General features: G+C 41.2%; 1 protein-coding gene and 1 long non-coding RNA gene across 4 annotated transcripts in view; both read left to right on the plus strand.

Annotated features, from left to right (window-relative positions):
* Positions 1-1,073: 1,073 nt before the first annotated feature.
* Positions 1,074-2,076, plus strand: LOC145419786 (uncharacterized). Its single transcript, XR_013901127.1, has 2 exons — positions 1,074-1,235; positions 1,547-2,076. It is a non-coding gene; the product is annotated as an uncharacterized LOC145419786 (long non-coding RNA).
* A 978-nt stretch (positions 2,077-3,054) lies between these two features.
* The window catches only part of marchf8 (membrane-associated ring finger (C3HC4) 8), a 91,761-nt gene continuing 82,232 nt past the window's right edge, over positions 3,055-12,583 (plus strand). The window contains exon 1 of one of the 3 annotated variants that reach the window (XM_080288201.1): positions 3,055-3,618. The gene's annotated coding sequence lies outside the window, so the exon portion shown is untranslated. The remainder of the gene's footprint in view (positions 3,619-12,583) is intronic. The other 2 variants (XM_026190772.2, XM_080288203.1) reach the window with 2 other exon arrangements.

Below are 12,583 nucleotides of genomic sequence, written 5' to 3' on the forward strand. Positions count from 1 at the left end.
AGCCTGTTGTGCTGTAGCATGCAGATAAAGAGAAAACAAACTGGCCTCAGCTGGTTCTGGTGTTCCATTGGGAGCGCTGCAAAGGTAAGGAAGTTTCCCAGAAACTTTTAGAAAGCAGCCAACACACTTTTAAACAGCCACTGACCTAAAGGTACAAGCTTACGAAATGAACTTTACAGAACTTACTTGGATTTAAGGCACATTATTTTGGCTTAGTTTTGGAGACAATACATTTTTTAGGAGAGCCTGCAACACAAACTGTATTGCTGAGCATGAAAGATTTCGATTTTTTTTTTGTGGATTATGAAAGTGCAACACTAAGTCAGTGCAGTAGTTTTTCCAATAGGGGATTCTTTTCATTCCCACATGATAGAGCACCTTTCGGGATATATAGAGGTTTTGTCTGAGTATTTGATTCGGTTTCCTTCAGCTGCTTCTTTGCAGTGTATCACATAAACACATCCAGCAAATGCTTATTTTCTACTGTTCTGTTTTGGGATTGCTCAGCTTGCTGTTTGCAACTCTGCCAAGTGCTGCAAGTCTATATTTTCCACCGAGTGGAAAACAATGTTTTTTTTCTCTTTTTCCAAACATGCTTTTAGAAGAAGAAATCATTCTCACCGAGAGTAAAAGCAATGATATGCATTACTAAAATGCTGGTTTGGCAGACTCTTTTCATAGGAAAGGGCTCCTTCAAAATCCAAAATCTTAGGTTACTAATTGTCCATTTAAAAACAGTCCATTAAGACAATCAAAGTGCACAATGTTCCTGAAAATGTGTGTGCGCTTTTTGTCATTAGAACTCTTAAATGCTGTATTCAGCCATGCTTTGGGTTCTGTTGGCTACAAAAATTTGAAAAGAATAAAGAACTGATCTTAGCTTGTGCCGGCACAATGAGGAACACCGATCACATGTTGAAACCAACAAACGGAAAAGTGCGTAGAGTACAAAGGCTTGTTTTAACACAAACGAGCATGATCATTTTCCACCAAGTGTTCAGAATATGCACATGGCTCAACACTGCTGAGTCATGTACTCGCACACTGGGGCGATCAAGCTCTGCTAGTCTGACGGGTTTCATGTGCGGGTAAGAGAGCTCGAAAGACACCCGCCAAGGAAATCTTAACACTGAAACCACACGTCTGTCTTTTACACCAACTCCTAGTTTTGGTCCCACCTACTGACAGAACCACTGACCTCCTGTGAAGAATTAATCCTACATTGTTCTACTCGGGTACCAACTCCACCTTTTCTCTGTCCTCCTCTGCCCTTTTTCTTCCCCTCTCTTTTTCTTTCTGCTTACTTTCTGCTTATCTTTAACTCAGTGAGACTTGTTATGTTAACCCCCTGCTCTTACACCACCCGTTCCTTCCACTTAAGCACACACACACCCTGTTCTAATCTCTTTCGAAAGAAATTCTAGCTGCTTCCAAAAAAGACTGTTAGGGCTGGGTATACAATTCTCTCTCTGGCTCTGTTCTCCCTTTTGTTAAAGAGCTCTGTTTTCATCCTGTAAATGTGTTTCTTTCTTTTTTGTATCAACAGGACAGCTGTGCTTCACTCGCCTGCTTCTCTGCCCACTTAATACAAAAGCCATGGCCCAATCCTCCCTACCACACTGCAAGACGGCCTGTATCTCTCTGACGCAGAGACACACGCATGACGGTTTGGCAGACTCGTTTCTGAGGTGCCCACTTTGTCCAGACAGAGCACAGAAGCGCTGTTGTCCCACCCCAAGGACAGAGCGGCAGACTTCGCATCAGTAATAAGGCTGAATACAATGAAAGGCTTCACAGAGATAGAGCTCAGGCTTTGAGTCAACAGAGGATACGTTCCCTTCTTTAACAACTGAGTCTCTCCCAACATACTGCACTGGGAGTGAGGGGCTCTCTTGGCGTGGAGTTACAGTACAAGCAGGGATTTACTTGAGCTGGAAGTGTCACGATACACAACCAGACATTTATAATCTGAAAACTTCTTTACTTGAGTATATTAGAACAATGTGACAAACTAGAGCATTTTTAATTAAAAAAGTTGTAGTCATCACTTTATGTGATGTCATTTAAAATAAGAAATGTCTAATCGTTTCTTTCTGATAGAGTGTTAAGTAAGATGTGTGTAGTTTGGTGTAGCTACAGATGGGGGGAAACAGGGAGCCTAACTCTGTCTAAAGCGAACAAAATCCACCTACCAGCACATCTGTAATTAACATGTGGCATGTTGCCTGGTAAATTGGTACAAATATGTGTCCTTGACTGCCCCTTTCTTAGTCACGATATGTAATTTCCCAGAGTTGGTTGCACGAGTCAAGAATATATTACAGATCTTCATGATGACTCCAATAAAATGGATGTATTTTTTTAACCTCATTGTTTTGTACGAGGCAAACAGGAACGATATAAGCTGATGGTGCTTCAACTTCTATGATAATGCAACTTAAATTTAGTTTTTGGCCACTTGAGAGAACAGCTGTTGTGGTCATGTGTGCATCAGCTGATGAACCACAGACTCCAGAAGGAAATTATTATTATTTTGGCTCCTTGGCTGTTGAGCCTTTGTTAGACTTTTTCATGACCCTGTGATGTTCCAAGCACCATTCTTGAGCCACTTCTGCCTTTTGTGCCCTTTGACAACCGTTTTTTACAGAGCATCTGTCACTCACTGATAAATTTCTCGGAAGCCCCTCCCAAAGCCACTCAATTCAGTGGTTCAAACTTTAGACACAGCAGTGCTGGTATCGCCCTTTTGGCACTGGCAGGGTAGCTTTTATAGTGAAAATGCATAGAAATGCAGAGGTATACTTTTCACCTGCTACTTTCTGTCTGCTTGCCCATCATTTTATGGGCTGCTGCAGATTTTCTTTAAAACTGCTGCTCGACACTAAAGCAAAATGTTAAAGGCCATAATTTGAATATTTGTGGGCTTCTCACTGTGAGTAACACCCTTAAAATTACACAGGGAACCATTTGTCGCATAAAATACTGATTATGGCACCTTTTAATTATCACTTATTGTTATTCACTATCACTATAATCACTACGGTGGGGTCATTTTCCACCTCACTGCCATCACGATCATCAAAAGCTATCATGGTCACCTTCATCACCACATCATCATCATCATCGCCATCCTCCTCTCCTCGGCAGTGCACAGCCCTCAGTCAGTTCGCCCGCGTGCGCCGCCTGTCCTTTAAATTAATTATTTCTTGCATTTTGTTTCCACTCCATCTTAACGCGGAAGTCGGTGACGCACCACTACAAACAGCTGCTCAGCGGGGGCAATGAAATAAACAACGCGTCGACATTCGGTGAGTGTTTTCTTCGCGTGTGTCTTTACGACGTTCAACGAGCAACGTTCGCTGCGATGCAGTTATGTGTACGTCCACGCTGAGGAGGCTCCAGCGTGTCCGCTGCGCCTCTCGCTTTATTAAATCCGACCTGAGGCGGCTGGAGGGGGTCGCTCGGACGTGCCTCTGAACTGTGCTGGGATGATAGCGTGAGAATTTGCTGCTTTTTCTTTTTTTCCCTTTTCTTTTGTTTTTTTGTTTTTATATTGACTGCTGTTGAAGCCGACACTCTGTTCCTCACGACGGTCACTCGTAGCCTGCTGTGATTAAGGTATGAAAATCCAGTTTAATGTGAGCGAGTGCGCTCTGCAGCAAAAAGAGGGTGAGAGAGAGAGAAAGGGAAAACAGCGGCAGAGTGTTTGTGTCAGCTCAGATGCCTGTTATTAATTATTGTCTCGTTGTTTTGTGCATTCAGCGTGTGTGTGTCCATGTAGATGTGTGTGTGTGACTCGATGTAGGAAGACGTAATGTTGCCCGAGCAAGCCTTTTGTTAGTTTTCCCGGATCCCTCAACGCGCTCCCACAATTCCACAATTTGCTGCTGGAATGCGATGAGACTCCGGATGATGAAGAAAGAATTTATCGGTGTTCGATACCGCTAAAAACCCATCTTAGGGTTTTGCTGTCAGTGCTGTGCCTTCTGGATTACTCAGAAAGCAGCGGAGTCCTGTCCTGACTTTACCGGATCAATGCTGATTTGGATGTTAATGTTCAAAAATCGGCGTGGTGTGATCTTAGCAGCTCGCTGTGGCTCGGAGAGCATCTCGTATTCTCTGTAGGTCCTACGAGGCGCACTGCCCAGCCGGGTGTCGCCTTATGAACCATAATAAAGCCAGAAGCAGCGCCCTGCATCGCTGCGCGCTTTTCAAATCAGTGTCACCAGTGATTCTGGTTTCTTGCCTTCAGCTTGACGTCAACAACAATACATCTGCGCAGTAACGTGGAAAATATGAATTGAACTTTATTTATTTATTTCTTAAATGGTAAGGCTTTAATGTTGACATCAAACCCACTGATCACTTTATTGCCACAGTGGCTCTCACATTACACTCTGTCCTCTCATTGGCTGCAGGATCAGCTTTCTCCAGTTGTTTCCATCATCACCCCCGTCATGACGCGTGCTGCTCTGCTGTACATTTCCTGCTTGTGTGTTACAGTTTGTTCAGAGCTTTTAAACATGCAGTAAAGCACTCTAGTGTACTTTAAAGCCTTCTGTTCTCCCTTCATCCTCGTGGTGTGTGCTTTGCCAAATGGGAGGGCAAGCCCTTCACTCATGTTCAATTTGAGGTAACACATCTCAGCTTCATGTCAAAGACCGGTTCTTTTGATGCCATCTGTGCTGCGGTGTTGGATTTTTCTGTGGTTTGGGGTTATTGTTAGGTTAATGCTGGAGAAAGGGGAAGAACCGGCTGGGTGTCTGTGTCATACATTATTGTAGGCTTGGGTTATTTCTTTGCTGAGAGCTTGTTGTGATGACGAGCCTCGTCGTGCTGCTGGTATGTGTAGTATGCATACATAAACGTTCTGATAACTAAATGCTAATTTTGTCTGTAATCCTATTCTTCACATTGTATTGTGTTTTTTCTTGTGATTTTTGACAGGGAGTGTTTGAAGAGAAGCGACAGATGGTGATCTTTGTAGGCAAGCAGTCTGAGTTTAATTTAGTTTTTAATTTATGCTCAACAGAAAAATCTGAAATTAGAAAAAGGAAATTGGGAATATGGGAATTTTCTGTAGCTAAAAAGGTGATTTTTTTTTTCCTCCCATGAGTTTTCCTACTGAGTACGTATGCCTTACAACAAGGAAATCATATCATTTTATGCCTACTTTCTCTTATCTTTTTCTTGTCCAGACGTTTGATACCCAGTGTGTTGTCTACACTTGTTCCAGCATATTATTTTCCACATGAAGTCTACATTATGGCCACATTACGCAGAAAGACGGCCTTCCCCTCTCCGTCTACTTTCCATTTCTTGACTTCTTTCGCGACCGGCTGACTGTGTGTCCTCCACAATGACGACTGAACAATCATTCTGCAGTCATGAAATTTTATCTATTCGAGAGCTGGCGCTGCACGAAGCTGTCAGCAGACTCTGTCGTCCCGCTAGAACCGAGTGCTGATGGAAATGAGAAAGTAAGGCCGTAATTATGATTCCGAACAGGAGGAGGAAGAGGGCATCTGAGGCTGTCGCTGCCTTCCAAATCCCATAATTTAACTTTTTTATTTTTCAACTTAAAGTAGTTAGTGCAGCTGCCTTTACTAATTCAGTTCATTTTTATTTGTGTAGTGCCAATTTCCAACAAATCTTAATCATAGAGCGCTTCACTTTGGAGCATGAAGAGCTTATGCCTTTAATATGTTGTAAAGGGAAGACCACAGACTTCCTATGAGAATGTTAACAGGAAGAAACCTTCCGCAGAACAGGCTCAGGATGGGCGGCCATCTGTTGAGCTGAAGGGAACACTTGCGCGATGCATCTTCTGTGCAGGGGCCCGTGGGTCAGAATGACCACAGAGCCGTGCTGGCGTGAGTTAATTAATAATGGAAGGACTTCCTGATATTGCGTTTTGCATGTCTTGGGAGATGGCATACTAAATAGCACGAGTATAGGTACTGGAACACTGTCTGTTAAGCTGCTAAACTGCGAGGGAAGGAGCCTGCAGTCTTAATGGACTGTGCCATTGTGTGCTTGCAAATTAGCTTGTACTTTACGTCTTCAGAGATGGGCTCTGAGGAAAGTAATTGGAGGGCGGAAAGAATTGCAATCAAAAGTATCTGAAGGCTTCGATAGTAGCTTTCTGCCAGTTCACTGCCGTCATTGTTTGATACAATTGGTTGCGATGGAGAAATGTGCCTCCCACGGTATTTTACAATATGGAACAGAGGATCCGTTTGACAGGCTCCATTGTGGCGTTGTGCAGCAGTTTCAATCAAATTCAATTTAACAACAGGCAAAAACATTTTGACTCGCAGAAGAGTTTCAGCTGAAAAAAAAGAAAGGGAAAAAAAAAAGGTTTTACTTTTGATTCATCCGCTAGTTCACATCTTTGTTTTGACAAATTACTTTACGGGAACAGGAGCAGATGTCTCTTCTTACTAAAAACATAGAGCTTGTTTGCGCATAATTTAGCCTAAGAACAGATATAGAAAAAAAATTGTTTTTGGTTGTTATTTATTGCTTTTTCTGTCTTCCATAAACTACAAAAAATTCACATAATCAATTGACCTGTCATATTTTCAGTAATTGGTCTATAAAGTAATCGATTACTATTCTGAATTTATTAAAAAAAATGCTATTTTTATACTAACAAGAAAGCAGTCGGCGCACTTCCTGTTTTGTTGCCCTACATTAACTTTGTGCTAATGGAGAACCACACTGCTTTATTAGTAATTTTAAACCCCAAATATCCAAATAATTTCTCTTTTACGTTTTTTTTTTAATGTGCTGAATTCCTGTTTTTATGTCTTGTTGTAAAATGGCATCTGCATACATGCTTTGCATCTCTATGTTAGCTGCTCCCAGTCTCCTCACTCTCTGCGTGCTTAATCTGTAAAATAATATTGATTGAAATGTGCTAAGAGACAGGAAATGGATCCAGCCAACAAAAAAAAAGTCTTCGTACATATTTGTCTTCCGGTTTTGCAGGAGAATGTGCGTGTGTTATTCAGGATGTGGGTTTTTCCTGGACTCTGGTGCTTGCTAGGAAGCTGTGATTGTGTCCGTGATTAACCTCCCTTTGAGAGACTTTCAGTTTAGCAAGTTTTACTTTTCTTAATTGGCCGTAGACTGTGAACAAATTAAAATTATCCTAACAGTATTATGGCCATATGGCAGCTGGAACTGTACTGCGAGGTTTCCAGTGTAATTTGTATGGCTGGTTCATGCTGCTTCTGTTATCTGATTCTGGATATACAATTATAGGTATATGTCCCTCGCTAGTCGTCTTGTATGGCTGAACTGTAACATAATAACATAATAAAGGTATCACATTATGCTGGCCGGGATTGGGTTATTGTTTCCCTGAGGTCGGACTTCGTCTGCAGGGAATAAAAGCATTGATTTAGTCTAATGACTTCCTTTCTTGGGATGATGTCATGCACCTATGTGAATCAGACCACACTGGGGTAATGCTTATGGCGGCATAGGTAATACAGCAACATCGGCATTTGTAATGATATTTTGGTCAGATTTTAAGTGGCCTTCTTCACTCTGACTTTGTGTGTGTTGACCAGGCGCAATGAAGTTGTAATGCCTCTGATGAAACGGGGTAGTGTTCGACAGCTGCTATACATCAGCCGAGGAGAGGTGCTGGCTCAGCTGAACGGACCGTGGGATGGCACTGCTGCAGTTAGTGGGCTATGGTTGATGATGTCATTAGGGCTTTCACAGACTCCCAAGGTGTCTGTCTGCTGGTGGCAGCCAACCAAGAATAAGGAAAGGGGAAGGAGACTGATTGTTTTCTCCCCCCATTGTAGATTGACTAATCTGCCACAGTGTAAACATGATACCTGCTATCCTGTCAGCCTAACAGACACACATTTAACATCTTATTAATTTATGCTGAAATGATAACCGTGCTCTCAGAGATAACCAAATAATCACGAGTCCCCCACCAAATAAAAGAGCTATATCAGCTCAATAACCTATATGTCCTGAGCTGTAATGATAAAGTCACCATCACAATGTTTGTTTGATGACAGCAGATTTTTAAACACAAAAGCTTGCAGAACATGTTGCTGTAGATAAGATTGTAAGTTGTTTTTTTATGTCTGCTATAACACAACACAGCTGTTATGATGGCTTCTTTGACGTGGTGACGGCCACTTTGGAGCCAACTTCATTTAGTGTAAACACACACACACACACAAGGAAGTTTAGGCCTAAGGCTGTTTTTATTTCTCTAATTTGTGCCTCTAATTTGCATCTCCTGCCCATAAACCAGAAAACAGCCTCGTTAGACTATGTTAAAGAATTTTTCAATTCTTAAAGTGCTTCTGAAAGCCAGCAAGGACAGCAGGCTCCCAGACAAATGATGGTGGGAGCAGTACTCCTGCCGTTGTTTTTATCCATACATTTTAGTTATTCACAATGATAAAACTTGCCACCCTTCACGGTTTCTATGGTATAATATCCTGTCACACTGTACCATGACAGGAATTTAATTAGAAGTGTTCCTAAATTTAAAAAAAAAATTACATGAACGCTGTTACACCTGAGATAATAAAATAAAGCTTTGGTTGGGCTATAACAAAATAATTTATGATGCAGTTATGTCAGCTGTCATATTTAATTGACTTTGCTTTTAAAATGACGCCGCAAAGCGAGGCTGTCTTGATTTGCTAACTGCTTGTAGCCTTGACTCATTAAATCTCTTCAACCTGCTCTGTCAGTGTTTTTTCGTTTCAGTTAAAAATTGCAAAACTGTCACATCAAACTTGTCGTTGGAGCATTTTTTCACATCTGGGTCACAAGCAAACCCTTTTCCCTACTCTCTGTCTACACTGTGTTCAGATTCAAAGGTTAAAAAAAAGCAAACGCCAGTGTTTGTCCACACAAAAACCAGGAAATGATGAGACGAGCAATAAAGGGTCTGACCTATAAGCAGCTTTTATAATGACATCAGGTGATGTTAAACTCATTTTACATCGTGGGCCACATGCAGCCCAACATTTTTACATGGTAAAATGAGTTTAATGGCATAATTTAATACAGCCCACTTAGATGTGTCGCAGCTCTTTACTTTAACAGAATCATTTAAAGTAAAATAACATTCGATTTGTCAATTGGTTTGTTTACCACAGTTTCATTAGTTAGTACCAGCTGTCTTTAAGTGCTAACATTGTATTGTGAAACCCTTTTAATTTAGTGAGCAGTAAATCTTTCCTCCATATTGTATTTAATTAGATTCCTGAAAGCCACTCAGCCGTCCATTTCAATTAGTTTTGCTGTAGTAAAAAGTCCACTTGCAGAAACTTGTTTGATGGGTGATTCATCATAGCGACCGTGCTTTCCAGATTAATTTTTGTCAAAACTTCAGCTTTGGTCATGCACATGCTGATTTCAGAAGTGTTTGTCTTCTAGCGCACTCATGTGGTGATGATAGCCTGACAGATTTGATGTCCACATTAGGTGTGCAGGGGTCAAAATAAGTTTGAGTTGTTTGTCCTTGACATGAATAATAAATAAATAAATTCAAATAAAAACTATTTTAGTAACACCAAAAGTTCTAATCGTCTCTTGGTGTCTAAATAGGCTGGATAAAGTGGGCCTGGAATTCTCTTTTCTAACGTCATAGTTTAATTCTTGGACTGTATTAAAGTAGCTTTGCATGATTTTACAGTTCAGAATAATCCACATTTATTTTATGTTGGGCTTTGGTGTAGCCCCTTAGTTTATTCACCTGTCTGAAATGAGCCCTTATAGGTCCTCTTCCTTTAGGCCAAATTCCTTTTTATTGGCTCTCCTTTGCAAACAGCAGGTGCACTCGCAGTTAAAGCCGTGTGCCTGAGGTGACCATATTAAGGATGGTCACTCTCCTACAGAGCTAAGACTGGAAAAGAATCGGCTGAAACTGAGTGGTTAGAGCTTTTGGGTCACAGGGATTACTTTCACATATGCGCTAATCAAATTATTGAAAACACAAGCACCCAAAATTGCAACTCTATAAATGTGGTACAAAATAAGGTTCTCCTTTAACTTTCCGGCAGTGCATTTTAAAATCTAGCACACAACAACATGATGACACCGCTTAAGCCAAACCACAGTTTGCCCATCCACAGTGTACGATATAGTCTACCTGTGATAGGCCAACACTGGGAAATATTGCATATGGCTGTCTGTAATTTTACATGAACTGGTTTATCCCAAATGTTCATGTTACTTAACAAAACTTTCTAGCTGGCAGTTATGTTTTCAAACCATAAAATATACAGAAAGAACTGGCATTTAAGAAAAAAAAAGGAAAAACATGATATGCTAAATTATGTGTGACCTTTTAAGAAAAATGTTGCTCTTTCTGTCAGACTTACTGGCATTATGCAGTAGCGATATGACCTGTAGGCATCTCATCACAGTTTCTATATTTGTTTGTTTCTGGACTTACTTTGGGGGAAACAAGGTAATTGGCGCGAGCAGCAGCAGCAGCCACTGTGGCTGGACACACAAAACCGTTTTGATGTCACTGTACAGGGAGTGCAGAATTATTAGGCAAGTTGTATTTTTGAGGAATAATTTTATTATTGAACAACAACCATGTTCTCAATGAACCCAAAAAACTCATTAATATCAAAGCTGAATGTTTTTGGAAGTAGTTTTTAGTTTGTTTTTAGTTTTAGCTATTTTAGGGGGATATCTGTGTGTGCAGGTGACTATTACTGTGCATAATTATTAGGCAACTTAACAAAAAACAAATATATACCCATTTCAATTATTTATTTTTACCAGTGACACCAGTATAACATCTCCACATTCACAAATATACGTTTCTGACATTCAAAAACAAAACAAAAACAAATCAGCGACCAATATAGCCACCTTTCTTTGCAAGGACACTCAAAAGCCTGCCATCCATGGATTCTGTCAGTGTTTTGATCTGTTCACCATCAACATTGCGTGCAGCAGCAACCACAGCCTCCCAGACACTGTTCAGAGAGGTGTACTGTTTTCCCTCCTTGTAAATCTCACATTTGATGATGGACCACAGGTTCTCAATGGGGTTCAGATCAGGTGAACAAGGAGGCCATGTCATTAGTTTTTCTTCTTTTATACCCTTTCTTGCCAGCCACGCTGTGAAGTACTTGGACACGTGTGATGGAGCATTGTCCTGCATGAAAATCATGTTTTTCTTGAAGGATGCAGACTTCTTCTTGTACCACTGCTTGAAGAAGGTGTCTTCCAGAAACTGGCAGTAGGACTGGGAGTTGAGCTTGACTCCATCCTCAACCCGAAAAGGCCCCACAAGCTCATCTTTGATGATACCAGCCCAAACCAGTACTCCACCTCCACCTTGCTGGCGTCTGAGTCGGACTGGAGCTCTCTGCCCTTTACCAATCCAGCCACGGGCCCATCCATCTGGCCCATCAAGACTCACTCTCATTTCATCAGTCCATAAAACCTTAGAAAAATCAGTCTTGAGATATTTCTTGGCCCAGTCTTGACGTTTCAGCTTGTGTGTCTTGTTCAGTGGTGGTCGTCTTTCAGCCTTTCTTACCTTGGCCATGTCTCTGAGTATTGCACACCTTGTGCTTTTGGGCACTCCAGTGATGTTGCAGCTCTGAAATATGGCCAAACTGGTGGCAAGTGGCATCTTGGCAGCTGCACGCTTGACTTTTCTCAGTTCATGGGCAGTTATTTTGCGCCTTGGTTTTTCCACACGCTTCTTGCGACCCTGTTGACTATTTTGAATGAAACGCTTGATTGTTCGATGATCACGCTTCAGAAGCTTTGCAATTTTGAGACTGCTGCATCCCTCTGCAAGATATCTCACTATTTTTGACTTTTCTGAGCCTGTCAAGTCCTTCTTTTGACCCATTTTGCCAAAGGAAAGGACGTTGCCTAATAATTATGCACACCTGATATAGGGTGTTGATGTCATTAGACCACACCCCTTCTCATTACAGGGATGCACATCACCTAATATGCTTAATTGGTAGTAGGCTTTCGAGCCTATACAGCTCGGAGTAAGACAACATGCATGAAGAGGATGATGTGGACAAAATACTCATTTGCCTAATAATTCTGCACTCCCTGTATTTAAGAACTCCGACTGTGATGTAATGTCTGGGAAATGATGTGCGGAATTTTGGGTTTTCCTGTACAATTAACCTGACTGTAAACAGCACGGATATATCCTCAGCTGCTTTTAATATCGAGGTGGAATGAGCCAGAGCCGTCATTTCATCATGAATATCAATGAGGTTTTCTCACTAATGACTTTTCAACTGTTTGCCGTTGCTGGTGGTGTTTGCATTGCATTTTTCATTAAGCATATTCAGACTTACATCTCATTACAATACATCCGTGTTAGAGACGTTCTCCGGTTACAGCAGCAGAAATAATTCCAGCCCAAATCCCCTCCCTGCTTAAGAGCACCCCACATTTATTTGATCACGATAATTCAATCCTGACTGTGTTGCAGTTATTAATAGTGATTTAAATAATGAATTCAGCCTGCTATAGCTTGTATAAATGAGCTTTGCTAGATATTGTGAGATGTATTATGTTCAAATTAGGTGTT

The sequence above is a fragment of the Astatotilapia calliptera genome, chromosome 13 (assembly GCF_964374335.1).
Source record: "Astatotilapia calliptera chromosome 13, fAstCal68.1, whole genome shotgun sequence".
Lineage (NCBI taxonomy): Eukaryota > Metazoa > Chordata > Actinopteri > Cichliformes > Cichlidae > Astatotilapia > Astatotilapia calliptera.